Source organism: Heteronotia binoei, chromosome 20 (genome assembly GCF_032191835.1).
Source record: "Heteronotia binoei isolate CCM8104 ecotype False Entrance Well chromosome 20, APGP_CSIRO_Hbin_v1, whole genome shotgun sequence".
NCBI classification, from domain to species: domain Eukaryota; kingdom Metazoa; phylum Chordata; class Lepidosauria; order Squamata; family Gekkonidae; genus Heteronotia; species Heteronotia binoei.
In genome coordinates this window covers 31,050,664-31,071,639 of record NC_083242.1, presented here as the reverse complement: position 1 = coordinate 31,071,639, position 20,976 = coordinate 31,050,664, and the positions used below count along the sequence as shown (strand labels likewise).

At 50.3% G+C, this 20,976-nt stretch overlaps 1 protein-coding gene across 4 annotated transcripts in view; it reads left to right on the top strand.

The window, feature by feature from the left end:
• The window catches only part of LOC132588152 (protein ELFN1-like), a 644,710-nt gene that overhangs the window by 31,291 nt on the left and 592,443 nt on the right, over nucleotides 1-20,976 (top strand). The window contains exon 1 of one of the 4 annotated variants that reach the window (XM_060260493.1): nucleotides 5,770-5,863. The exons of the other annotated variants lie outside the window; for them this stretch is intronic. The gene's annotated coding sequence lies outside the window, so the exon portion shown is untranslated. Of the gene's footprint in view, nucleotides 1-5,769; nucleotides 5,864-20,976 lie in introns of those variants that run through there. 4 annotated transcript variants of the gene reach the window in all.

Genomic DNA, 20,976 nt, shown 5'->3' with positions numbered 1-20,976 from the left:
TTGTTTTGTGTTTTGTTGTGTGTTGTGTGTGTGTGTTGTGGTGTGTTGTGTGTTGGTGTGGTGTGGGTGGTGAGGGTATTGATTTGAGTTGTGTTGGTGTGAGTGTTTGTTTGTTGTTTGTTGTTGTTGTTTGTTGTGGTTGTGTGTTGTTGTTGTGTGTTGTGTTGTTGAGTGTGGTGAGGATGGATGAGTGATGATGTTGTTGTTGATGTTGATGTTGTGGTGGTGTGGTGAGGTGGAGGTGTGTGGAGGTGGAGGGAGGTGAGGAGGAGGAGGAGTGGTGGTGGTGTGGTGGTGGAGGTGGTTGTGGTGAGTGGTGAGGGGTTTTTGTGTTTGTGGTTTGGTGGTTTGTGTTGTGGGTGTGTGGGGGTTGGGGTTGGGGTTGTTGTTGGTTTGGGGTGGTGTGGGTTGGTTTTTGGGGTTTGGTGTTTGGTTTGGTGTTTGGGGGTGGTGGTTGTTTTTGTTTTGGGTGGTTTGGTGTGTTGTTTTGTTTGTGGGGGGGTGGTGGGGTTGTGGTGTTTGTGTGGGGTGTGTGGTGTTGTTTGTGGTGGTGGGTTTGTTGGTGGTGTGGTGGGTTGTTTGGTTTGGGTGGTGTGGGTTGTGTTGGGGGTGGGTTTTTTGTTTTTGTTTGGTGGGTGGGTGTTGGGGGTTGTGGTGTTGGTGGGGTGTGGGTTTGGGGGTGGGGGTGGTTGGTTGTTGGTTGGGGTGTTTTGTGTGGGGTGGGGTGGGTTGGGTGGGGGGTGTTTTGTGGGGTGGGTTGGGTGTGTGGTTGTTGTTTGTTTTGTGGGTTTGTGTTTGGTGTTGTTTGGGGTGTGGGGGGTGTGGTTGTGGGTGGTTTGGTTTGGGGGGGGGGTGGGGGGGGGGGGGGGTGTTGGGGGGTTGGGGGGGGTTGGTTGTGTGTTTGTTTGTTTGTGTGGTTGTTGTGGTGGGTGTTGGGTTGGTTGGTTGTGTTGTTGGTGTGTTGGGGTGGGTGTTGTGTGTTGGGGTGGGTTGGGGGGGGTTGTGTTGTTGGTTGTGGTTGGGTGGGTTGGGTGGTGGTTTGGTGGGTGGTTTGTGGTGGGGTGGTGGTTGTTGGTTGGGTTGTTGGTGTGTGGTTTGTGGGGTGTTGTGTTGTGGTGGTGGTGGTGGTGGTGGTGTGTGTGGGTGTGTGGTGTGGTGTGTGGTGTGTGTGTTGGTGTGTGTGGGTGTGTGTGTGTTGTGGTGTGGTGTTGGTTGTTTTGTTGGTTGGTTTGTTTGTTTGTGGTGGGTTTGTGGGGTGGTTGGTGTGGTGTGTGGTTGTGTGGTTGTTGTTGTTTGTGTGTTTGTTTGTTGTTGTTGTGTGTGTTTGTTTGTGGTGGGTGTTGGTGGTTGTTGTTGTTGTGTTTGTTGTGAGTGTGTGTGTGTGTGGTTTGTTTTGTATGTTTGTATTGTGGGTGATTAGGTTGTTGTTGATGAGTGGAGGAGAGGTGGAGGAGTGGAGGTGGATGGTGTGGTGGGTGGTGTGTGTGGTTGTGTTGTTGATGTTGTGATTGAATGATTGATGATGAATGAATGAATGAATGAATGATGAATGTATGAATGAATGATGAATGAATGAATTGAGTGATTAGTGATGTGTTTGAGATGAGGAGGGATGAGTGAGGGAGTGAGGAGTGAGTGAGTGAGTGAGTGAGTGGAGTGAGTGTGTGAGTGATGAGTGAGTGAGTGAGTGAGTGAGTGAGTGAGTGAGTGAGTGTGAGGATGAATGATTAATGAATGAATGAATGAGTGAGTGAATTAGTGAGGAGGAGGAGGAGGAGGAGGATGTGATTAATGAATGATTAATGAATGAATGAATTGAGTGAGTGAATTTATGAGGAGGGAGGATGATGATGATGATGATGAGTGAGTATGAGAGAGTGAGTGATGATGATGAATGAATTGAGGGTGAATTAGGGATGTGTTTGAGGATGAGGAGGAGGAGGAGGAGGAGGAGGAGGAGGAGGAGGAGAGGAGGAGGAGGAGGAGGAGGAGGAGGAGGAGGTGAGGATGAGTGAGGATGAGTGAGGATGAGTATGTTGAGAATGAATGAATGAATGAATGATTGATGAGTGAGTGAGTGAGTGAGTGAGTGAGTGAGTGAGTGAGTGAGTGAGTGAGTGAGTGAGTGAGTGAGTGAGTGAGTGAGTGAGTGAGTGAGTGAGTGAGTGAGTGAGTGAGTGATTAGTGAGTGAGTGAGTGAGTGAGTGAGTGAGTGAGTGAAAGGGTGTGAGAGTAAGTAGAGAGGGGTGAGGGGGTTGGAGAGGAGGGTGAAGATGAGGAGTGTATGTTGGTTTTTGAGAGTTGGGTGGTTTGGGGGATGAGAGAGGGGGTTTAGGTGAGGAGAAGAGATATGTGAAAGGGATTAAGTGTAAAGTAAGGGGAAAGGGGTAGAGGTATGAGAAGAGAGGAGAATATTAAGGGGAAGGGTTTTAGAGAGAGAGAAAAAAAAGGAAATTGGAATAAAAGAGGAGAGGTAGATTGTTAAAATAAAGGGAAGTAGAGGAGGAGATGGTTCGAGGGAGAAGAAAGAAATAATAAATAAAAGAGTTAAGTGATGGAAAAAAAAAAAATAGTTAAAGAGTGATTAAGGTGGGAGGTAGAGTGTTTGAATAAAATAAAAATAGGGGAGGGAATCGAAGTTAGGAGGGAGGCGGTAAGGGGGGGTAGGGGGAGGGCTTGCGGAGACCCGACGCCAGGGTGAGGGGCGCCCCTTGGAAAGAAAGGGGGAGGCTCGACGGTCTTTCCCCCCCCTCTGTCCCCCCCTCCAGAGAGGGGGTTGCTTTGCCTTCCAACAATCTTGGCCAGGGGGAGCTGGGGGGCGGCGGTTGGGACTGAGGACACCCGACGCCCGGGTGAGGGGCGCGCCTTGGAAAGAAGGTCTTTCCCCCCACCTCTGGTTCCCCCGCCCCTCCAGGGTTTCCAGCCCATTTCCTACCTTTCGAACCCCCTTCGACTCCCCCACCGGTTCCCTCTTCCCCCCGCCCCGTCTGTCGCCCGCCCCCTTCCCCAACCTGGGGCGCCTTCCCTTGAGGAGAGTCTTTTTGCGGAGGGGGTCAGGCGTCGCTCGGAGTCAGCTTGCCGAGAACCGACAGCCCGCAGCGGCGGGGGGAGCTGCCCGCCCCGTCGAGACCCCCCCCCCGCCACTCAGAGAAGGGAGGGGGGGGGTCTAGCTAGCCTCCTTTTCAGATAGATTTCCACAAAAGACGGGAAACTCCCTTCCCTTTGTGTTGGATCCGGAAAGAGAGGTGTCATGGATCCGAGGGACCCGGGTTCGAATCTCCCCCCACCCCCACTCCGCTAGGAAGCGCGCTGGGTGACTTCGGGCCAGTCCCGCTCTGTCTCTCAGCCTAGCCTTCCTCGCAGGGCTGTCGTGTAGGAAGAGGAGGAGAGTGCGGGCTTCCCGGGAGTAAGCCCCACTGAAGTCTATTCTGATTTTTTTGGGTTGCTGTCACAGAAGCTCCAGCAGAAGTCCGAATCTAAAGAGGAAGAGGCTGGCCGAGACGGGCTGTAGCTCCTAGGGTTGCCAGCCTCCAGGCGGGACCTGGAGACCCCCCCCCCCCGGGAATCACAGCTCGCTCCCTGACTACAAAGATTAACTCTTCCGGACAAAATGGCTGCGTTGCAGGCTTTGTACCCCGCTGAGGTCCCTGCTCCATCCCCAAATCTCCAGGAATTTCCCTACCTGGAGTTGTCACCCCTACAGCCAGGATATGACTCTCCTCCCCCCCCCCCCACTTTAGGAGGCAAGGACCGTCCGTATGGGAAAGACAGGAGAGCCGGTTTGGTGTAGTGGTGAAGTGCGCGGACTCTTGTCTGGGAGAACCGGGTTTGATTCCCTCCTCCTCCACTTGCAGCTGCTGGAATGGCCTTGGGTCAGCCAGAGCTCTCTTATCTGGGAGAACCGGGTTTGATTCCCCACTCCTCCACTTGTAGCTGCTGGAATGGCCTTGGGTCAGCCAGAGCTCTGGCAGAGGTTGTCCTCGAAAGGGCAGCTGCTGTGAGAGCCCTCTCAGCGGCACCCACCTCACGAGGTGTCTGTTGTGAGGGAGGAAGGGAAAGGAGATTGTGAGCAGCAATGAGATTCGGAGTGGAGGGCGGGATATCCAACCAGTATCCAATCCACCCACCTCACAGGGTGTCTGTTGGGGGCGTGGGGGGGGGGGAGAAGGTAGAGAGCCAGTTTGATGTAGTGATTAAGTGGGTTTGATTCCTCACTCCTCCACTTGCAGCAGCTGGAATGGCCTTGGGTCAGCCAGAGCTCTCTTATCTGGGAGAGCCGGGTTTGATTCCTCACTCCTCCACTTGCAGTAGCTGGAATGGCCTTGGGTCAGCCAGAGCTCTCTTATCTGGGAGAGCCGGGTTTGATTCCTCACTCCTCCACTTGCAGTAGCTGGAATGGCCTTGGGTCAGCCAGAGCTCTCTTATCTGGGAGAACCGGGTTTGATTCCTCACTCCTCCACTTGCAGCAGCTGGAATGGCCTTGGGTCAGCCAGAGCTCACCTAGGAGTTGTCCTTGAAAGAGCAGCTGCTATAAGAGCCCTTTCAGCCCCACACACATCACAGGGTGTTTGTTTGTGGGGGGAGAAGATTCTTCTTCTTACTATTCTGGACCAAAAGAAACCGGATTGCAAGCTAGCCTTTCCCTCCTGGACTTTCAGAGCCCCGGGTGGTCGGATAAACTGGGGGGTCCCGGCTTTACAGAGGGGCTGCACCCCTGTCCTACAGAGGGGGGTGGTCTTGGGGAGATATTGGGAATATCCCCTCGAGGAAGGTCCCTTTTGGAGGGTGCGTGTTGGCGGACGGATAACCGAGCTTCAGAGATCCGGATGCAGGTTTCAAGAAAGGGCTCGTTTCCCCAGCATTGTTTAAAAGAGATTTGGAGCGGAGGGGGGGAGGGCGGAGCACGAAGGCATGCCTGAAGATATACTCTGCTTGACAGGTCTTTCGGCTCTTAAGTCTTGTTAACAGCTCTCTGTGCGCGCCGGAAGCCGGAGGGTCGCAGACACGTGTCTGCGCTTACGTGAGAATGCGTGCCAACCTGCAGTTCCAGTCCTCTCCCAGCTTTATTCTCTGAAATAGAAAGAACTGTTCGGGACTGCATGAAAAAGAGGTTCCGGGCCACACAAAGAGGGCTGGAATTTGACAGGAGGGGGGGTTTCTTTGGGGTGGGGGAGCAAAGTTTCAGGACGGAGAGGTCCCGGGGATTAGCTCTGGATGCTACCAGTTTGTGCAGTCCCGCGACTTGCGGGAAACGCACTCTGCACATGCTCAGAAGGCAAGTCTTATGTATTGTGAACTGGGGGCTGGAGGAGGGGTGACTCTATCCCGGGAAGGGGGCATTCCCAGGAGTAAGCCCTCCAATGGGACTTACTTCCTAATGCAGCAATGAGATAAGCAAATGTAGGGTTGCCAACTCCCGGTTAAGAAATAACTGAAGATTCGGGAGCGCAGCCCTGGGAAGGGGGGGGGGGTAGACCTCCGTGGAGTATGACGTCAGAGAGTCCGCCCTCCAAAGCAGCCCATTTCCCCCCAGGGCAAATGATCTCTGTGGCCCAGGCATCCCACCTCCTTCCGGGAGATCTGCGGACTTTAGCGCTGTTGGGGCTTAACAGCCATTGGGATCTTTCTCGTTGTTTGCAACCGTTCTTAAAAATGTGTCCGATTCAGTCGTATTTGGTTGACTTGCCAACGTCTATGAATATAGGGAAGAATCACTGTTAGATGACGGTAAGCTGCGGCTTTAAGAGCGTTGTAAGCGCGTTCACCTGGGGACTTTACATTCAGCGTCTCTTAGAAGGGGTTAGGAAACTGACCATACCTTGTTGTAAGCAGCAGCCTGGAGATGTAATGGATTCGTTGGAAGGTATGCATTTTCCCGCACTGGAGACTTTCCCCCCGCGTATGCTTAATATTTTGTATGGTTCCACATTTCGCTTTTGTGCGCAGCTTGTAGAAGCGAGTGCGAAACGTGGGGCCAAAGTGCTACCGCGTCCCCTTCCAAAACTTATGCGCCTTGCTGCACAAAAGGATAAGTTCTTTGGAGCATCGTTCTCTATGTGACATTTTTCAATGCCCAACCCCCCCCCCCCCTCTGGAAGCGTTGTTCTTCGTGAAAGGCTTGCCCGTTTGAATTTCTGCCTTCATCCAGCCTTTGGAATTTCCTGGACATTGATTTGTCTGCAAAGGACTTTGGGCCAAGGTTGATGTTCTTTATTTGCCATTTATATAGGGAATGCTTTTGCACAATTGAATATAAATGTCTAGGATTTGTATTTATTTGATACGGGTATCTGGTAATTTGAGGCTGAGTTTTGCGGAGGTTTATTACCTTAATTTCCCGCCTGGAGGTTGGCAAGTGCTGTGCCTTCAGTTCTCCCGTTGCCGATGGCTTCATGCGTGGGTTCCCACGGGAAATCAGGACCCCAACGCCCTTTATTGAAACCCCAGGCAGAAAATAAACCTTCTCGAAGAAGAAGAGGAAGAAGAAGAAGAAGTGCAGATTTATATCTCGCCCTTCTCCCTGAATCAGAGACTCAGAGCAGCTTACAATCGCCTGTGTCTTCTCCCCTCACAACAGACACCCTGTGAGGTGGGTGGGGCTGGAGAGGGCTCTCACAGCAGCTGCCCTTCCAAGGACAGAGTCTCAGAGCGGCCTACAATCTCCTTTCCCTTCCTCCCGCACAACAGACACCCTGTGAGGTGGGTGGGGCTGGAGAGGGCTCTCACAGCAGCTGCCCTTCCAAGGACAGAGTCTCAGAGCGGCCTACAATCTCCTTTACCTTCCTCCCCACAACAGACACCCTGTGAGGTGGGTGGGGCGGAGAGGGCTCTCACAGCAGCTGCCCTTCCAAGGACAGAGTCTCAGAGCGGCCTACAATCTCCTTTCCCTTCCTCCCGCACAACAGACACCCTGTGAGGTGGGTGGGGCTGGAGAGGGCTCTCACAGCAGCTGCCCTTTCAAGGACAGAGTCTCAGAGCGGCCCACAATCTCCTTTCCCTTCCTCCCCCACAACAGACACCCTGTGAGGTGGGTGGGGCTGGAGAGGGCTCTCACAGCAGCTGCCCTTTCAAGGACAACCTCTGCCAGGGCTATGGCTGACCCAAGGCCATTCCAGCAGGCGCAAGTGGAGGAGTGGGGAATCAAACCTGGTTCTCCCAGATAAGAGTCCGCACACTTAACCACTACACCAAACTGGCTCTTATTCTCTCCCCCCACCAGGAAATCTCCCCCTCCCTGCTCTTCGCTCTTGAATGCAAAATGTCATTAGCAGGCTCAATCGAAGAACGCAGCTAGGGCCGGCTCGGGCTACTCAGCCAAAGGCATCCATTGGGGTTCCAGGCAGACTGGCATCTTCATTAAACCAGGGGGCGGCAGGATGAAGAAGGGGGTGGCGGCATCCCCCTCTTCTAGGGTCGCTTCAGGGTCATCAGAAAGCTGGGGGGGGGGGATGCCTGCTGGGCAGTCCATTATTCCCTACGGAGACAGATTCCCATAGGGTATAATGGAGAAATGATCTGCGGGTATCTGGGGCTCTGCCCCCCCCCCCCTGTTTTTTGAGGTAGAGGCACCAGATCTTCAGCATAGCATTTGGTGCCTCTCCTCAAAGCACCCTCCAAGTTTCAAAAGGATTGGACCAGGGGGTCCAATTCTATGAGTCCCAAAAGAAGGTCCCCTCGTATCCTTCGTTATTTCCAATGGAGGGAAGGCATTTAAAAGGTATGTGGTCCCTTGAAATGGGTTGTCCAGACGAAGAAGAATTGCAGATTTATATCCCACCCGCCATTCCGAATCTCAGCACCTCAGAGCGGCTTGCAATCTCCTATGTCTTCTCCCCCCGCAACAGATACCCTGTGAGGTGGGTGGGGCTGAGAGAACTTTTACAGCAGCTGCCCTTTCAAGGACAACTCCTGCGAGAGCTCTGGCTGACCCAAGGCCATTCCAGCAGGGGCAAGTGGAAGAGTGGGGAATCAAACCTGGCTCTCCCAGATAAGAGAGCTCTGGCTGACCCAAGGCCATTCCAGCAGCTGCAAGTGGAGGAGTGGGGAATCAAACCCGGTTCTCCCAGATAAGAAAGCTATGGCTGACCCAAGACCATTTCAGCAGCTGCAAGTGGAGGAGTGGGGAATCAAACCCCAGATAAGAGAGCTCTGGCTGACCCAAGGCCATTCCAGCAGCTGCAAGTGGAGGAGCAGGGAATCAAACCCGGCTCTCCCAGATAAGAGTCCGCACGCTTAACCACTACACCAAACTGGCTCTCTCCAAAGAACTCCCTTTGGAGTTCAATCGTGCTTGTCAAATATTGCTCCTGGCTCCACCCCCAAAGTCTCCTGGCCCCACCCCCAAAGTCCCCAGATATTTCTGGAATCGGATCTGGCAACCCCACCCTCTTTCCTGGGCACAGGAGCTGGTAGGCTTGGGGTGAGAGGGAGGCTTTCATTTTCTAACCCAGAAGACACATTGGCCCGCCATCTCTGGGTCGGGGAATTCCTAGGGATTTGAGGGTGGAGCCAGGGAAAGACCCTCCACTGTGTGTGAGGCTATGGAGTCCACCTGTCAAAGCAGCTATTTCCTTGAGGCCTGTCCTCTGGAGATCCGTTGTAATTCTGGGAGATCTCCAGGCCCCACCTGGAGGCTGGCAACCCTTCCTCAAAGTGAGGCTCATTCCCACAAGGATAAATTTTTTTTGGGGGGGGGGTCTCAGGAGCAGGATTATTTGTGTGTGTGAAGAGCCGTCAGTTCGATTCCGACTTTCGCCGACGCTGTGAATTCACGTCCTTCAAGATGCTGTTATCTTTAACGAGCAATCAATTTTGTTATTGCGGTTCGTGACCAGCGCATATTAAACAAATTGTTCCGAAACCATAAGAGTTCTAAGAAACAAGCACTGGTAAAATTCGCAATAACACATTTTAAAAACATTGTAAATTTAAAAGCAAAAAGGTGAGGTTGATAAATAGAGTGTGGACCATGGGGGAACCCTTATTTCATGCATCGAACACCTTCTATAATCATGCCTTGTGAATTCTATAGTCCTTTCAATAACGGTCTTGCTCAGGTCTTGCAGACTGAGGGCCGCGGCTTCCTTGATTGAAACTTGGATTACTTTACCCCTTTCCAGTTCGCTAACAGATTGGCTGAATGGTGATTTAAAATATATATATCATAAAATCCTGTATTTTCCCTTCCACACTTTCAGTTCCTAAATGAGTCCAAAATACCGTATCTAAATATGAATCCAGTAGCATTTAGAGCAGGGGTGTCAAACATGCAGTTTGGGGGCCAAATCAGGCCCCCCGAGGGCTCCTATCAGGCCCCCCCCCCCCGAGCAACTGGCTGTTTTCTTCTTTCTCCTTCTCTCTCGCTTTCTTCTTAATGAGGATACCTTCTGAATGGAATAAAATGCACATACAGACCGCTGGTTTTATTTTTATTTGTTTTATTAATTATGGTTTAAATTGTATCTGTAAATGCTTTTAAATTGAATCTGTGTAAATTATTATGTTGTAAGCCGCCCTGAGACACTTCGGTGAGAAGGGCGGGATATAAGTCTAAATATAAATAAATAAATAAATAAATAAATTAATCACAGCTTCCTTTGCAAGGCTTACTCAGTTACACAGGAGCTGCAGAACAAAACCTCTATTTTCTCCGTTGGCTGAGGCTCCTCCCTTGGGGAGGAAGTGGGGAGGAATAGCTGGCTTTGCCAGGCCCTCTCAATTGCACAGCAGAGCTACTAAGCCAAGCCTTTTTTCCTTCTGTTGGCTGAGGCTCCCCCCCCCCCAGTCCCTGTAGAAGGAAGGAAATAGCCAGAGCTTCCTTTGCCCAGTTCCCCGGATCCCCTGGGAGAAATACAAAGAAAGCACCTTTAAGACTAATGAGTGCTAACGTTTTAAGTTTTGAAAAACATTGTCTTTGTGTTCTTTGTAAAATTTATATCTCTGCTACCTGATCTTAAATAAGGACACACATGGCCCGGCCCAGCCCAGCCCAACATGATCCAGCCTAACAAGGTCTCATTTATGTCAGATCTGACCCTCATAACAAATGAGTTCGAAACCCCCGATTTAGAGACAAAAAAAGATTTTCTAGGTGTTTTCGTTTCTATTTATTTCATTTTATACTCCGCTTTTCTCCCCGCTGGGGACTCAAAGCAGCTTACATTGTTCTCCTCCCATTTATCCTCACAATAACCTTGCGAGGTAGACTAGGCTGAGAGCATGCAACCGGCCCAGGATTACCTGGCAACCTTTCATAGCCTGAGCGGGGATTCGAACCTGGATCTGCCAGGTCCTAGCCCAACGCTCTTAACCGCTACACCACACTGGCTCCAGGCATCAGTTTTGGAGAGTCCAAGCTCGCTTCATCAGATACAAGGCTTTCAAGGGACCTTTGACTCTCAAAAACCTATACCTCCCCCAAATCTTGTTGGTCTCTAAGGTGCAACTGGACGGGAATCTAGCTCGTCTACTGCAGACCGACAGGGGTCCCCTCTGAAATGACACCACGATATGTTAGCATTAAAAGAAGAGCTTACGCTTTCTTGAGGGTCTCCAAATGCAGGAGGCTCAGTAAAGGCAGCTGTCCAGGCAGAGTAGCAAGCACGTATGCAGCTTCTCGTTGGACAGACAGTGTCATGCAGAAGGTTCCAGAGAGTACCCCGTTTCATCCTCTGAAGAAGTGTGCATGCACATGAAAGCTTGCATTCTGAATAAAACTTGGTTGGTCTTCAAGGTTCTACTCGACTCCTACTTTGCTCTTTTTCTTGGCCTCCTGCCCAGTGAGTCTTGCCCACTCATGCAACCAAAGCAGAATAGCCTCAGCTGAGCTTCCGTGGCTGCACCACACCGATCACAGAGCGTTGTCGCTCTCATCTCCCTGCTTTAGTTCTCTCTCTTCCATGCCAGCTCTCAGAAAACCTTTTAAGAACAATTGAAGACCATACAAAGCAGAATACAATCCTAGAGGACAATTTAAAAGGTCACGGTTTTCCCAACAGTCCACCGATCCGTTCTGAAAGCCTCACAAACGGTTCCGGAGTCGGGATTTGAACATGGGTCTTGAACGCTACAGCTCCCTGGCTCTTAAATTTGTTCGTTTGGGAGTTTATGCTCCTACGCTAGCAGAGGGGGGATGAGTTCATATGGGGCACAGCCTCATAAGGCAAGAGAGGGCTTGGGGGGGGGGAGGTGAAAGAAGAAGAAGATGAGGAGAAGGAGGAGGACTGCAGATTTATACCCCGCTCTTCTCTCTGAATCAGAGACTCAGAGCAGCTTACAATCTCCTATATCTTCTCCCCCCACAACAGACACCCTGTGAAGTAGGTAGGGCTGAGAGAGCTCTCCCAGAAGCTGCCCTTTCAATGACAACTCTGCAAGACAGAACTATGGCTGACCCAAGGCCATTCCAGCAGGTGCAAGTGGAGGAGTGGGGAATCAAACCTGGTTCTCCGTCAAGCATCGATGTGTCGCAATAATCAAGCTTTTGTTCTTCAATCAAAAGTTGCTTTATTGTTGAAACTCCATAGATTTCCAAGGACAGACTCCTTGGAAGTAATGACATACATAGCATTGCATAGTAACTTATAGGCATGCTTCAAAGGGATAGGTTACAGATAACTTCAAAAGGCTAACATAAAGATGCAAATTGAGTTGAGGGTTCAAAGGCTACTCACTAGTATCTCTTTGTGACTAAGGAATGTCAGCTAATAAAAACATCTCCCTTTCTCACACATTCTCTGGGAACCGATAAGACCTGGCTGTGTGAATATGGGGGAGAGGCACTCTACACCGTTAGCACAAGGTTATTCTAAACATTCTGGACCCAGATGGATTCTCCCAGATAAGAGCCTGCACACTTAACCGCTACACCAAACTGGAGACATTGGATTCATACCCCGCCCTTCACTCAGAGTCTCAGTACAACTTACAATCTCCTTTCTCTCCCCCTCCCTACAACAGACACCCTGTGAGGTAGCTGGGGCTGAGAGAGCTCTGACAGAAACTGCTCTTGAGAGAAACAGCTCTGACAGAGTCACGACTGACCCAGGGTGCACTCTGCTAAGTTTTCTCCCAGGGAACTGAGTTCTGTTGCCTGGAGATCAATTGTAAGCCCTGCCATTGCCTGGAGGCTGGCATCCCTACCTCGATGGCCTGTAGCTTTAAGAGCTTTCTCACTTGCTGGTTGCTATCCTGGGAGTTGGGATACGTTTCACCTGGGCTTGGAGATGGGCAGTTGCTGGATCAGGCTGTTCTTCAAGGCCCAGAGCTGTTAAGAAAAGGTGATGACATGGTCAATTTGGAAATAGTTTGTTTCAGTACTTTATTTTCAGGCCAAGAAAGTCTCTGTCTCTCTGTCTATCTCTGTCTCTCTCTCTCTCTCTCATGAATGAATGAATAGAATTGCCCGGCTCCCTTTTGCAGTTCAGTCTCTCCGCTGCATCCAAGTTTAAATTTATTGGTTTGGTTTTCCCCCTCCCCTTCTCTCCTGCCTTTTGAGACTCGGCCAGATTAGATGGTGGATTTGGCCAGTGTGGAGGAGGCAAATGGAACCGCAGAGGGGAGGGAAAAGAAAAAACAACAACCCTTGAAATATCACACCAGATCCCCTGGAGGGATCGGTGATCAGGCCTTCGATAAGCGCTCGTTCTCTCCTTTCTGGGTAGAGAAATCCTGTTTGATTGTGAAGGTGGAACAAGATCTAAGGGCTCTCCAGAAGGGAAGATTAACTCTAAAAGGTCAGCATTTTTTTTTTTAATTTTGTGTTCTCGATTCTCTTATGTGAATGAGGGAGGAGGCTTGTTTGTAGAAACAACATATTCTGGGTCCTGCAGAAGACTCCAGACACAGGGGTGGCCAAACTGTGGCTCGGGAACCACATGTGACTCTTTCACACACACTGTGTGGTTCTTGAAGCCCCCACCGCCCTGTCAATCAGCGTGAAAAAAGCATTTCTCTGTTTAAACCACTTTGCCAAGCCAGCTGGGGGCTTGGAGAATGCATTTAAAGTTAAAGTAGCTTTCTTTCCACCTCTCCCCCCATCTATTTGCCTTCCTTCCTTCCTTCCTTCCTTCCTTCCTTCCTTCCTTCCTTCCTTCCTTCCTTCCTTCCTTCCTTCCTTCCTTCCTTCCTTGTGGCTCTCAAATATCTGATGCTCGCTTCCTAACAGCTCTCAAACATCTGACGTTTATTCTATGTGGCTCTTACGTTACGCAAGTTTGGTCATCCTTGCCCCCAGAGTGTGCCGTCTACTGCTAATGCAACGAACGCAGTGGTTATCCTTGCTAACTGCCAAGTGTTCATCGTAGGGTTGCCAGTCCCCAGGTGGTACCTGGAGACCTCCAGGAATTATGACTGATCTGCAGATGAAGAAGTTCAGCCAACAGATCTCCAGACAACGGAGGTCACTTCTCTTGGAGAAGGTGGCTGTTCTGGAGGTAAACTCTATGACGCTATACCTTCCTGAGGTCTCTCCTCTCCCCAAGTCTCACCTTCCTGGGGTTCTACTCCCAAATCTCCTGGAATTTCCCAACCTAGAGTTGAAAACCTTGCTTCGGAGCAAACACGCAGGAAAAAGAACTCTGCTGGACAGAGCCGAAGTGTATCTAATCCGGAGTACAGCTTCTTACAGAGGGCGACTGGTTGCCCCCTGAAAGCCAAAACCTTTCCCTGTTGTCCCCCCCGCAGCAAGTGGCATTTAGAAGTGAACGAGGGAGGCCCTATTTCCAGGGTTGGAATGCTTGTGAAGAAAGGTTAAAACGCTTGGGGCTCTTGAGCTTGGAGAAACGTCGCCTGCGGGGTGACAGGATAGAGGTTGACAAGATTATGCATGGGATGGAGAAGGTAGAGAAAGAAGTCCTTTTCTCCCTTTCTCACAATAAGAGAACTCATGGAAATTCAATGAAATTGCTGAGCACTCGGATTAGAACGGGTAAAAGGAAGTACTTCTTCACCCAAAGGGAGATCAACATGTGGAATTCATTGCCACAGCTTATCATTGGAACTCTCTGTCTGGGGCAGTGATGCTCTGTATTCTGGGTGCTTGGGGGGGCACAGTGGGAGGGCTTCTAGCCCCACTGGTGGACCTCCTGATGACACCTGGGTTTTTGAGCCACTGTGTGACACAGAGTGTTGGACTGAATGGGCCATTGGTCTGATCCAACATGGCTTCTCTTATGTTCTTCTGTGACACAGAGTGTTGGACTGGATGGGCCATTGGCCTGATCCAACCTGGCTTCTCTTATGTTCTTCTGTGACACAGAGTGTTGGACTGAATGGGCCATTGGCCTGATCCAACATGGCTTCTCTTATGTAGCTGCAAGACATGAACATCAGATGTTTGAGAGCTCTAAGGAAGGGAGGGAGGGAAAGGAAAGCAAATAGATTGGGAGGTAGAGGTAGAAAGGAAGCAACTTTAACTTTACATGCATTCTCCAAGCTGCTGGCTGGCTTGGCTTGGAGAAGCGATTCAAAGAGACAAATACCTTCTCCAAGTCAACTGACAGGGCATTGGAGGCGTTGAGAGCCTCCCAATGCACGTGAAAGAGCCACGTGTGGCTCCCGAGCCACAGTTTGGCCACCCCTGGTCCATTTAGTCATTGCGGATCGGACTCAGGCATAGCAGAAGGCTGAGCGGAGCCAGCCCTTTGTATGCTCAGTCCAGAACTTGATGTTAGATGGCCCTATGGGTGTATAGTAAGGCTGGCTGGCTGGGAAGGAATTCTGGGAGGGGGCCCCTATCGGGGAAGCTCATCCAGAGATTTGGGGCAGGCTGCTACTATCATGACACCTGTCCATCTCTCACACTTCTGGTGGAGCCAAGGAGGCTGGAGAAACCCTGAACCATTGCCCAGAGGTGGCTTTGGGGCGGAAGTAGGCTAAGAAACTGAAGCTTCCTCCTGGGCTATTGAATCACAGATTTATAGAATCATCGAGTTGGAAGGGACCTCCACGGTCATCTAGCCCAACCCCCTGCACGATCCAGGAAATGCTATTTTATTTTTTTAATTTGATTTATATCCCGCCCTCCCCGCCAAATTTCACAAATACCTCCCCCCACCACCCCCAGTGACCTCCTACTCTATGCCCAGAAGATGGCAAAACCCCTCCAGGATCCCCCGTCAAACTGGCCTGGAGGAAAATTACTCTCTGACCCCCAAGTGGTGATCAGTATTTCCCTGGGGGTGTCAGAAAGGGCCAGGGGAGCTAAGCACTGACGCAACCCTTCCTTGCCCTCCCTCTCGTGATCTGCCAACGTGAGCAGAAGACCGGATTCCAGGGTCTCTTGTTCCGGATGGGGTTGCCCTCCCCAATGAAGATGGGCTGTGACGGAAACGATGTCATCCCCGTGACCCATGCCAGTCAACCTTCTGCACCGACTGTAGCTTCTGGACAGTCTTCAGGGGCCGCCCCACTTAGAGCATATTGCAGTAATCTAATCTAGAGGTAACCAGGACAGGCATCAGTGTGGCCAGAACTTCTCTCCCCAGGAAGGCGATGCAGCCGCCTCTGAACTATGGACCTGCTCCGTCAGCTCACTACAGAAAGGTTGCCACTCGGAGACCTATCGGGCAGAGATGTCAAACTCATTTGCTATGAGGGCCAGATCTGACATAAATGTGACCTTGTCAGGACAGACCATGTGTGACATAAAATGTAACACCAGGTAGCGGAGATATAAACGATAGAGGACACAGACTAGCACACACCGTCAGCCTAATCCACCTCACTGCCCTGTTGTTATTCCTCATCTAAATAGTTCACATTGATTTTCTACTGAGAAAGGCTAGATCATGAAGGTATGAATACAGTGGAAGGGGAGGCAAACCAGTTGCACCCAAGAGAGCCCTGGCATAATCTCTCTCTCTCGCAAGACAGGAAGCTCAAATCTTGAATAAAACTTTGTGGGCCTTAAAGGGGCTTTGTATTTCTCCCTGCAATTGAGGGAACTGGGCAAAGGAAGCTCTTGCTCTTTTCCCCTCTCCCCAGGGGCTGAGGAGGAGGAAGAGCCTCAGCCAATAGAAGGAAGAGAGGCTTGACTCAGTAGCTCTGCTGTGTGATTAAGAAAGCCAGGCAAAGCAAGCTCTGCCTCCCCCCTTTCTCCCCAAGGGAGGAGCCTCAACCAAAGGAGAAAACAGAGGCTTTGCTCTGTAGCTCTGTGCGATTGAGCAAGCCTGGAAAAGCACGCTGAGATGCAGAAGGAAGTAAGAGAGAGAGAGAGAGAGAGAGAAGGAAGCCGATGACAGTGAGTTTCTCACAGGCCTGATAGGAGCCCTCCGAGGGCCTGATTCGGCTCTCGGGCTCCATGTTTGACATCCCTGCTATAAGCGACGTTCTCCTCTCTTGTTCTCCAGTGTACGGGCTGCTGTGCTTGAAGACAAGCCACACGTTTAGCCAGCATTTTAGCTATTTGGAGCATCAAGACCATTTTTCTCTTTGCTTTGTTGGGGGAAAGTGACAGGTATATTCAGATGTCACCTGGACTTGAAGGAAGACTTCAAGTGAATCCATGAGCCACAGCGCTGAGTGACAGAGGGAATGGAGGTGTGTTTCAAAGTGTCAGGGCGAGAGAAAAAGCTGGAAGGGACTTAATTTTCCAATAGATCAGCCTTCAGTTTATCCAGACTTCATTCAGGGGGTGATAGATCTCACTTCAGCTGGAGCACCCAGCTGGAAACAGATGTCGGTAAAGTATGGGGAGACGGGTGAGTCATCCACACAACGGAAACGGCTGCTGGGAGCTGTTGGAGCAGACAAAGTTTCGGCCAAAACTAAAAAGAGAGTAAAAAGGCTAGGCTTGGCAACTCTAGGCTGGGAAATTCCGGGAGATTTGAAAGGACTTTGGTGGTATACGAGCCAGTTTGGTGTAGCGGTTAAGCACGCGGACTCTTATCTGAGAGAATCGGGTTTGATTCCCCACTCCTCCACTTGCAGCTGCTGGAGTAGCCTTGGGTCAGCCACACGTTCTCTCAAGGCTGTTCTGCTCAAGAGCAGTTCTGTCAGAGCTCTCGCAGCCCCACCACCTTCACAGAGTGTCTGTTGTGGGGAGGGGAAGGGAAAGGAGACTGCAAGCCACTCTGAGGCTCCTTTGGCTAGTGAAGGACAGGGTATAAATCCAATCTCCTCCTCCCTCTCCTTCTTCTGGAATTCACTGCCACAGGAAGTGGTGCTGGCTATAATCAGAGGCCACTTCAAGACTGGATTGGAGAAACATATTCAGCAAAGGCCCACTAGTGGCTATTAGCCACAAGGTCTAGACAAAACACTTTGTCTGCGACAGTGTTGCTCTATCTTCTTGGTGCTTGGGGTGGGGTGATAGCAGGAGAGCTTGTGGACCTCTGGCCCTACTGGTGGACCTCCAGATGACACCTGGGTTTTGGCCACTGTATGGCACAGAGTGTTGGACTGGATGGGCCATTGGCCTGATCCAACTTGGCTTCTCTTATGTGACACAGAGCATTGGACTGGATGGGCCATTGGCCTGATCCAACATGGCTTCTTTTATGTTCTTATGTCTGGGGCAGTGATGCCCTGTCTTCTTGGTACTTGGGGGGGGGCACAGTGAAAGGACTTCTGGAGTTCTGGCCCTACTAGTGGATCTTGTGATGGCACCCGGGTTTTGGCCATTGTGTGACACAAGTGTTGGACTGGATGTGCCACTGGCCTGATCCAACATGGCTTCTCTTATGTTCTTATGTGACACAGAGCGTTGGACTGGATGGGCCATTGGCCTGATCCAACTTTGCTTCTCTTGTTGTTATGTCTGGGGCAGTGATGCCCTGTCTTCTTGGTGGTTGTGGGGGCACAGTGAAAGGACTTCTGGAGTTCTGGCCGTACTAGTGGATCTTGTGATGGCACCCGGGTTTTGGCCATTGTGTGACACAGAGTGTTGGACTGGATGTGCCACTGGCCTGATCCAACATGGCTTCTCTTATGTTCTTATGTGACACAGAGCGTTGGACTGGATAGGCCATTGGCCTGATCCAACACGGCTTCTCTTATGTTCTTATGTGACACAGAGTGTTGGACTGGATGGGCCATTGGCCTGATCCAGCATGGCTTCTCTTATGTTCTTCTGTGACACAGAGTGTTGGACTGGATGGGCCACTGGCCTGATCCAACATGGCTTCTCTTATGTTCTTCTGTGACACAGAGTGTTGGACTGAATGGGCCACTGGCCTGATCCAACATGGCTTCTCTTATGTTCCTATGTCTGGGGCAGTGATGCTCAGTCTCCTTGGTAGGCAACAGTAGAATACACTCCACCCTCCAAAGCAGCCATTTTCTCCAGGAGAATTTATCTTTGTAATTTGGAGGTTAGCTTGAATTCCAAGAGATCACCGGGCTCTTCCTAGAGGCTGAGTAACAAAGTGAGAGACATGGGGAAAGTCGGGGGGGGGGGGACGCACTCTGTGTAAGAAAATCACAATACCAACCATCAGATAGGGACTTTGGATGGTTATTTCATGCAGGCCTTTGGAATCTCTAAATTTTATTGTGCTCTTTCTTTCTTACCCCCCACTCCCCAATACTTGCTTCTGGGCTCCATCGTTCAAAACCCCCGGTGAGAATTTTGCTGAACCCTAAGATTTGACAAACTTTCCAATATTTCCTCCCCCACAAAAAATAATCCAAACCTGTGAAGCAGAGAGATGGAAATCTTCCTCATGCCACTGTAGCTGCATAGAAGAAGAAGATGATATTGGATTTATATCCTGCCCTATGCTCTGGATCTCGGAGCGGTCACAATCTCCTTTACCTTCTCCCCACCACCACCACCCAAACAGACACCCTGTGAGGTAGGTGAGACTGAGAGAGCTCTCCCAGAAGCTGCCCTTTCAAGGACATCTCCTACAAGAGCTATGGCTGACCCAAGGGCATTCCAGCAGCTGCAAGTGGAGGAGGGGGGAATCAAACCCGGTTCTCCCAGATAAGAGAGCTCTGGCTGACCCAAGGCCATTCCAGGAGGTGCCAGTGGAGGAGTGGGGAATCAAACCCGGTTCTCCCCGATAAGAGAGCTATGGCTGACCCAAGGCCATTCCAGCAGATGCAAGTGGAGGAGGGGGGAATCAAACCCGGTTCTCCCAGATAAGCGAGCTATGGCTAACACAAGGCCATGCTAGCAGCTGCAAGTGGAGGAGTGGGGAATCAAACCTGGTTCTCCCAGATAAGAGTCTGCGCGCTTAACCACTACACCAAACTGGCTCTCACCAAACATAGAAGAAAGTAATTTAAAAAGTAAGATGGGCATAAGGTTTTATATGCCCATTCTAATTCAAGAAGCATTTGAAGGTAGATGCTGAGCTGATGTACTTTAGTCCACCTTCCGGTGATGTCGGGGGTGTGTGTGGCATACGCATATGAGTTGCGCAAATGAGTTGCGCTAATGAGCTCCAGCACCTCTTTTTCAATTAAATGACCCATTCAGATCCATCAATAGAAGGAAGTGGTCCCACCCAGCCTGGATTCTTCCTTTGTCATGATTTTTGCAACTGCTTTGTATTTACGTGGCACCCACTTCCTGAATCCACTCCCCCCCGCTTTCCATCTATATCTATCTGGCCAGTTTCTACATACCCTCCATGCTTCTGAGGAAGAGAGCTGTGTTTCTCGAAAGCTTGCACTACAATCAGTTGGTTAGTCTTCAAGGTGCTACTGAACTCTGCGATTTTGCAGCAACGGACTAACACAGCGCTCTCCTCCAGATCTAATACCCACCACTTTCCCTTTCTTTTCTTATTTAAATAAAATTTATTTAGGAGTACTAAAAATTCCAGCATATATAACCTATAAAATACCTATAAAACAACGAGGTAGGTGTAGCATGCAATATAGTACAGCAAAATACATCCTTTACCTTATCTCAAAACAGAGGAGAGTCTAAGATTTCAGGTTTTCACGGCTGGTAACATCGTTAGGGTTTGTAGACTCTTTCGGGCTCAAGTGCCGTGTTCTACTGGAGAAAGTTTTCCTTCCAGACGTTTCGTTCTCGGCTGCGGAGAACATCCTCAGTGGCGTTGCAGCCAGAGCAGGCGCTCAGACCTTCTTGGCTGCTGTGCATTGAGTGGGGCCAGGGCTGCTGGAGAGCTGCTATTTCTAGGCTGGAGGGTGTGTGATGAAAGGGCAGCCTAGAAATAGCAGCTCTCCAGCAGCCCTGGCCCCACTCAATGCACAGAAGCCAAGAAGGTCAGAGTGCCTGCTCCGGCTGCAACGCCACTGAGGATGTTCTCCGCAGCTGAGAACGAAACGTCTGGAAGAAAAACTTTCTCCACTAGAACACGGCACTTGAGCCCGAAAGATTCTACAAACCCTAAAGAGGAGAGTCTATTTTACATTAAAAAAAAAAAATAGCTCCAGCATTACAGATAAAACTACTTACCAATTAACAGTTCAGTCGTTTGAATCTTTCTTTTCATTTGAATCTTTCTTTTGTGTGTTCTTAGCACAATTGGAGATATGCTTTTTAAAGAAGCTGTGCATAATTGCACCATCGGTCCATGCAATGAAAACGGAACAGCATGCGGTAGGAACTTTCCACTATTTCCCCCACACAAAGAATGAGGGATGGTGGCTCAGTGGTAGAGCATCTGCTTTGTAACAGAAGGTCCCAGGTTCAATCCCCGGCATCTCCAACTAAAAAAGTGTCCAGGCAAGTAAGAGTGAAAAACCTCAGCTGGAGACCCTGGAGAGCCGCTGCCAGTCTGAGTAGACAATATTGACTTTGATGGACTGAGGGTCTGATTCAGTAGAAGGCAGCTTCATATGTTCATATATATTCAACTTGTAATCCACTTAAAAAAAACTAATTTAGGTCTCTTAAGATGAGAACCTCTCCCAAATTCAATCTGGTCTCTAGCATTTAGAGCAATGGTCCCCAACCTTTTTGGCACCAGGGACCGGTTTTGTGGAAGACGATTTTTCCATGGACTGGGGGGGGGGGCATGGTTTCAGGATGATACAATTGTGCACTTTATTTTGGTG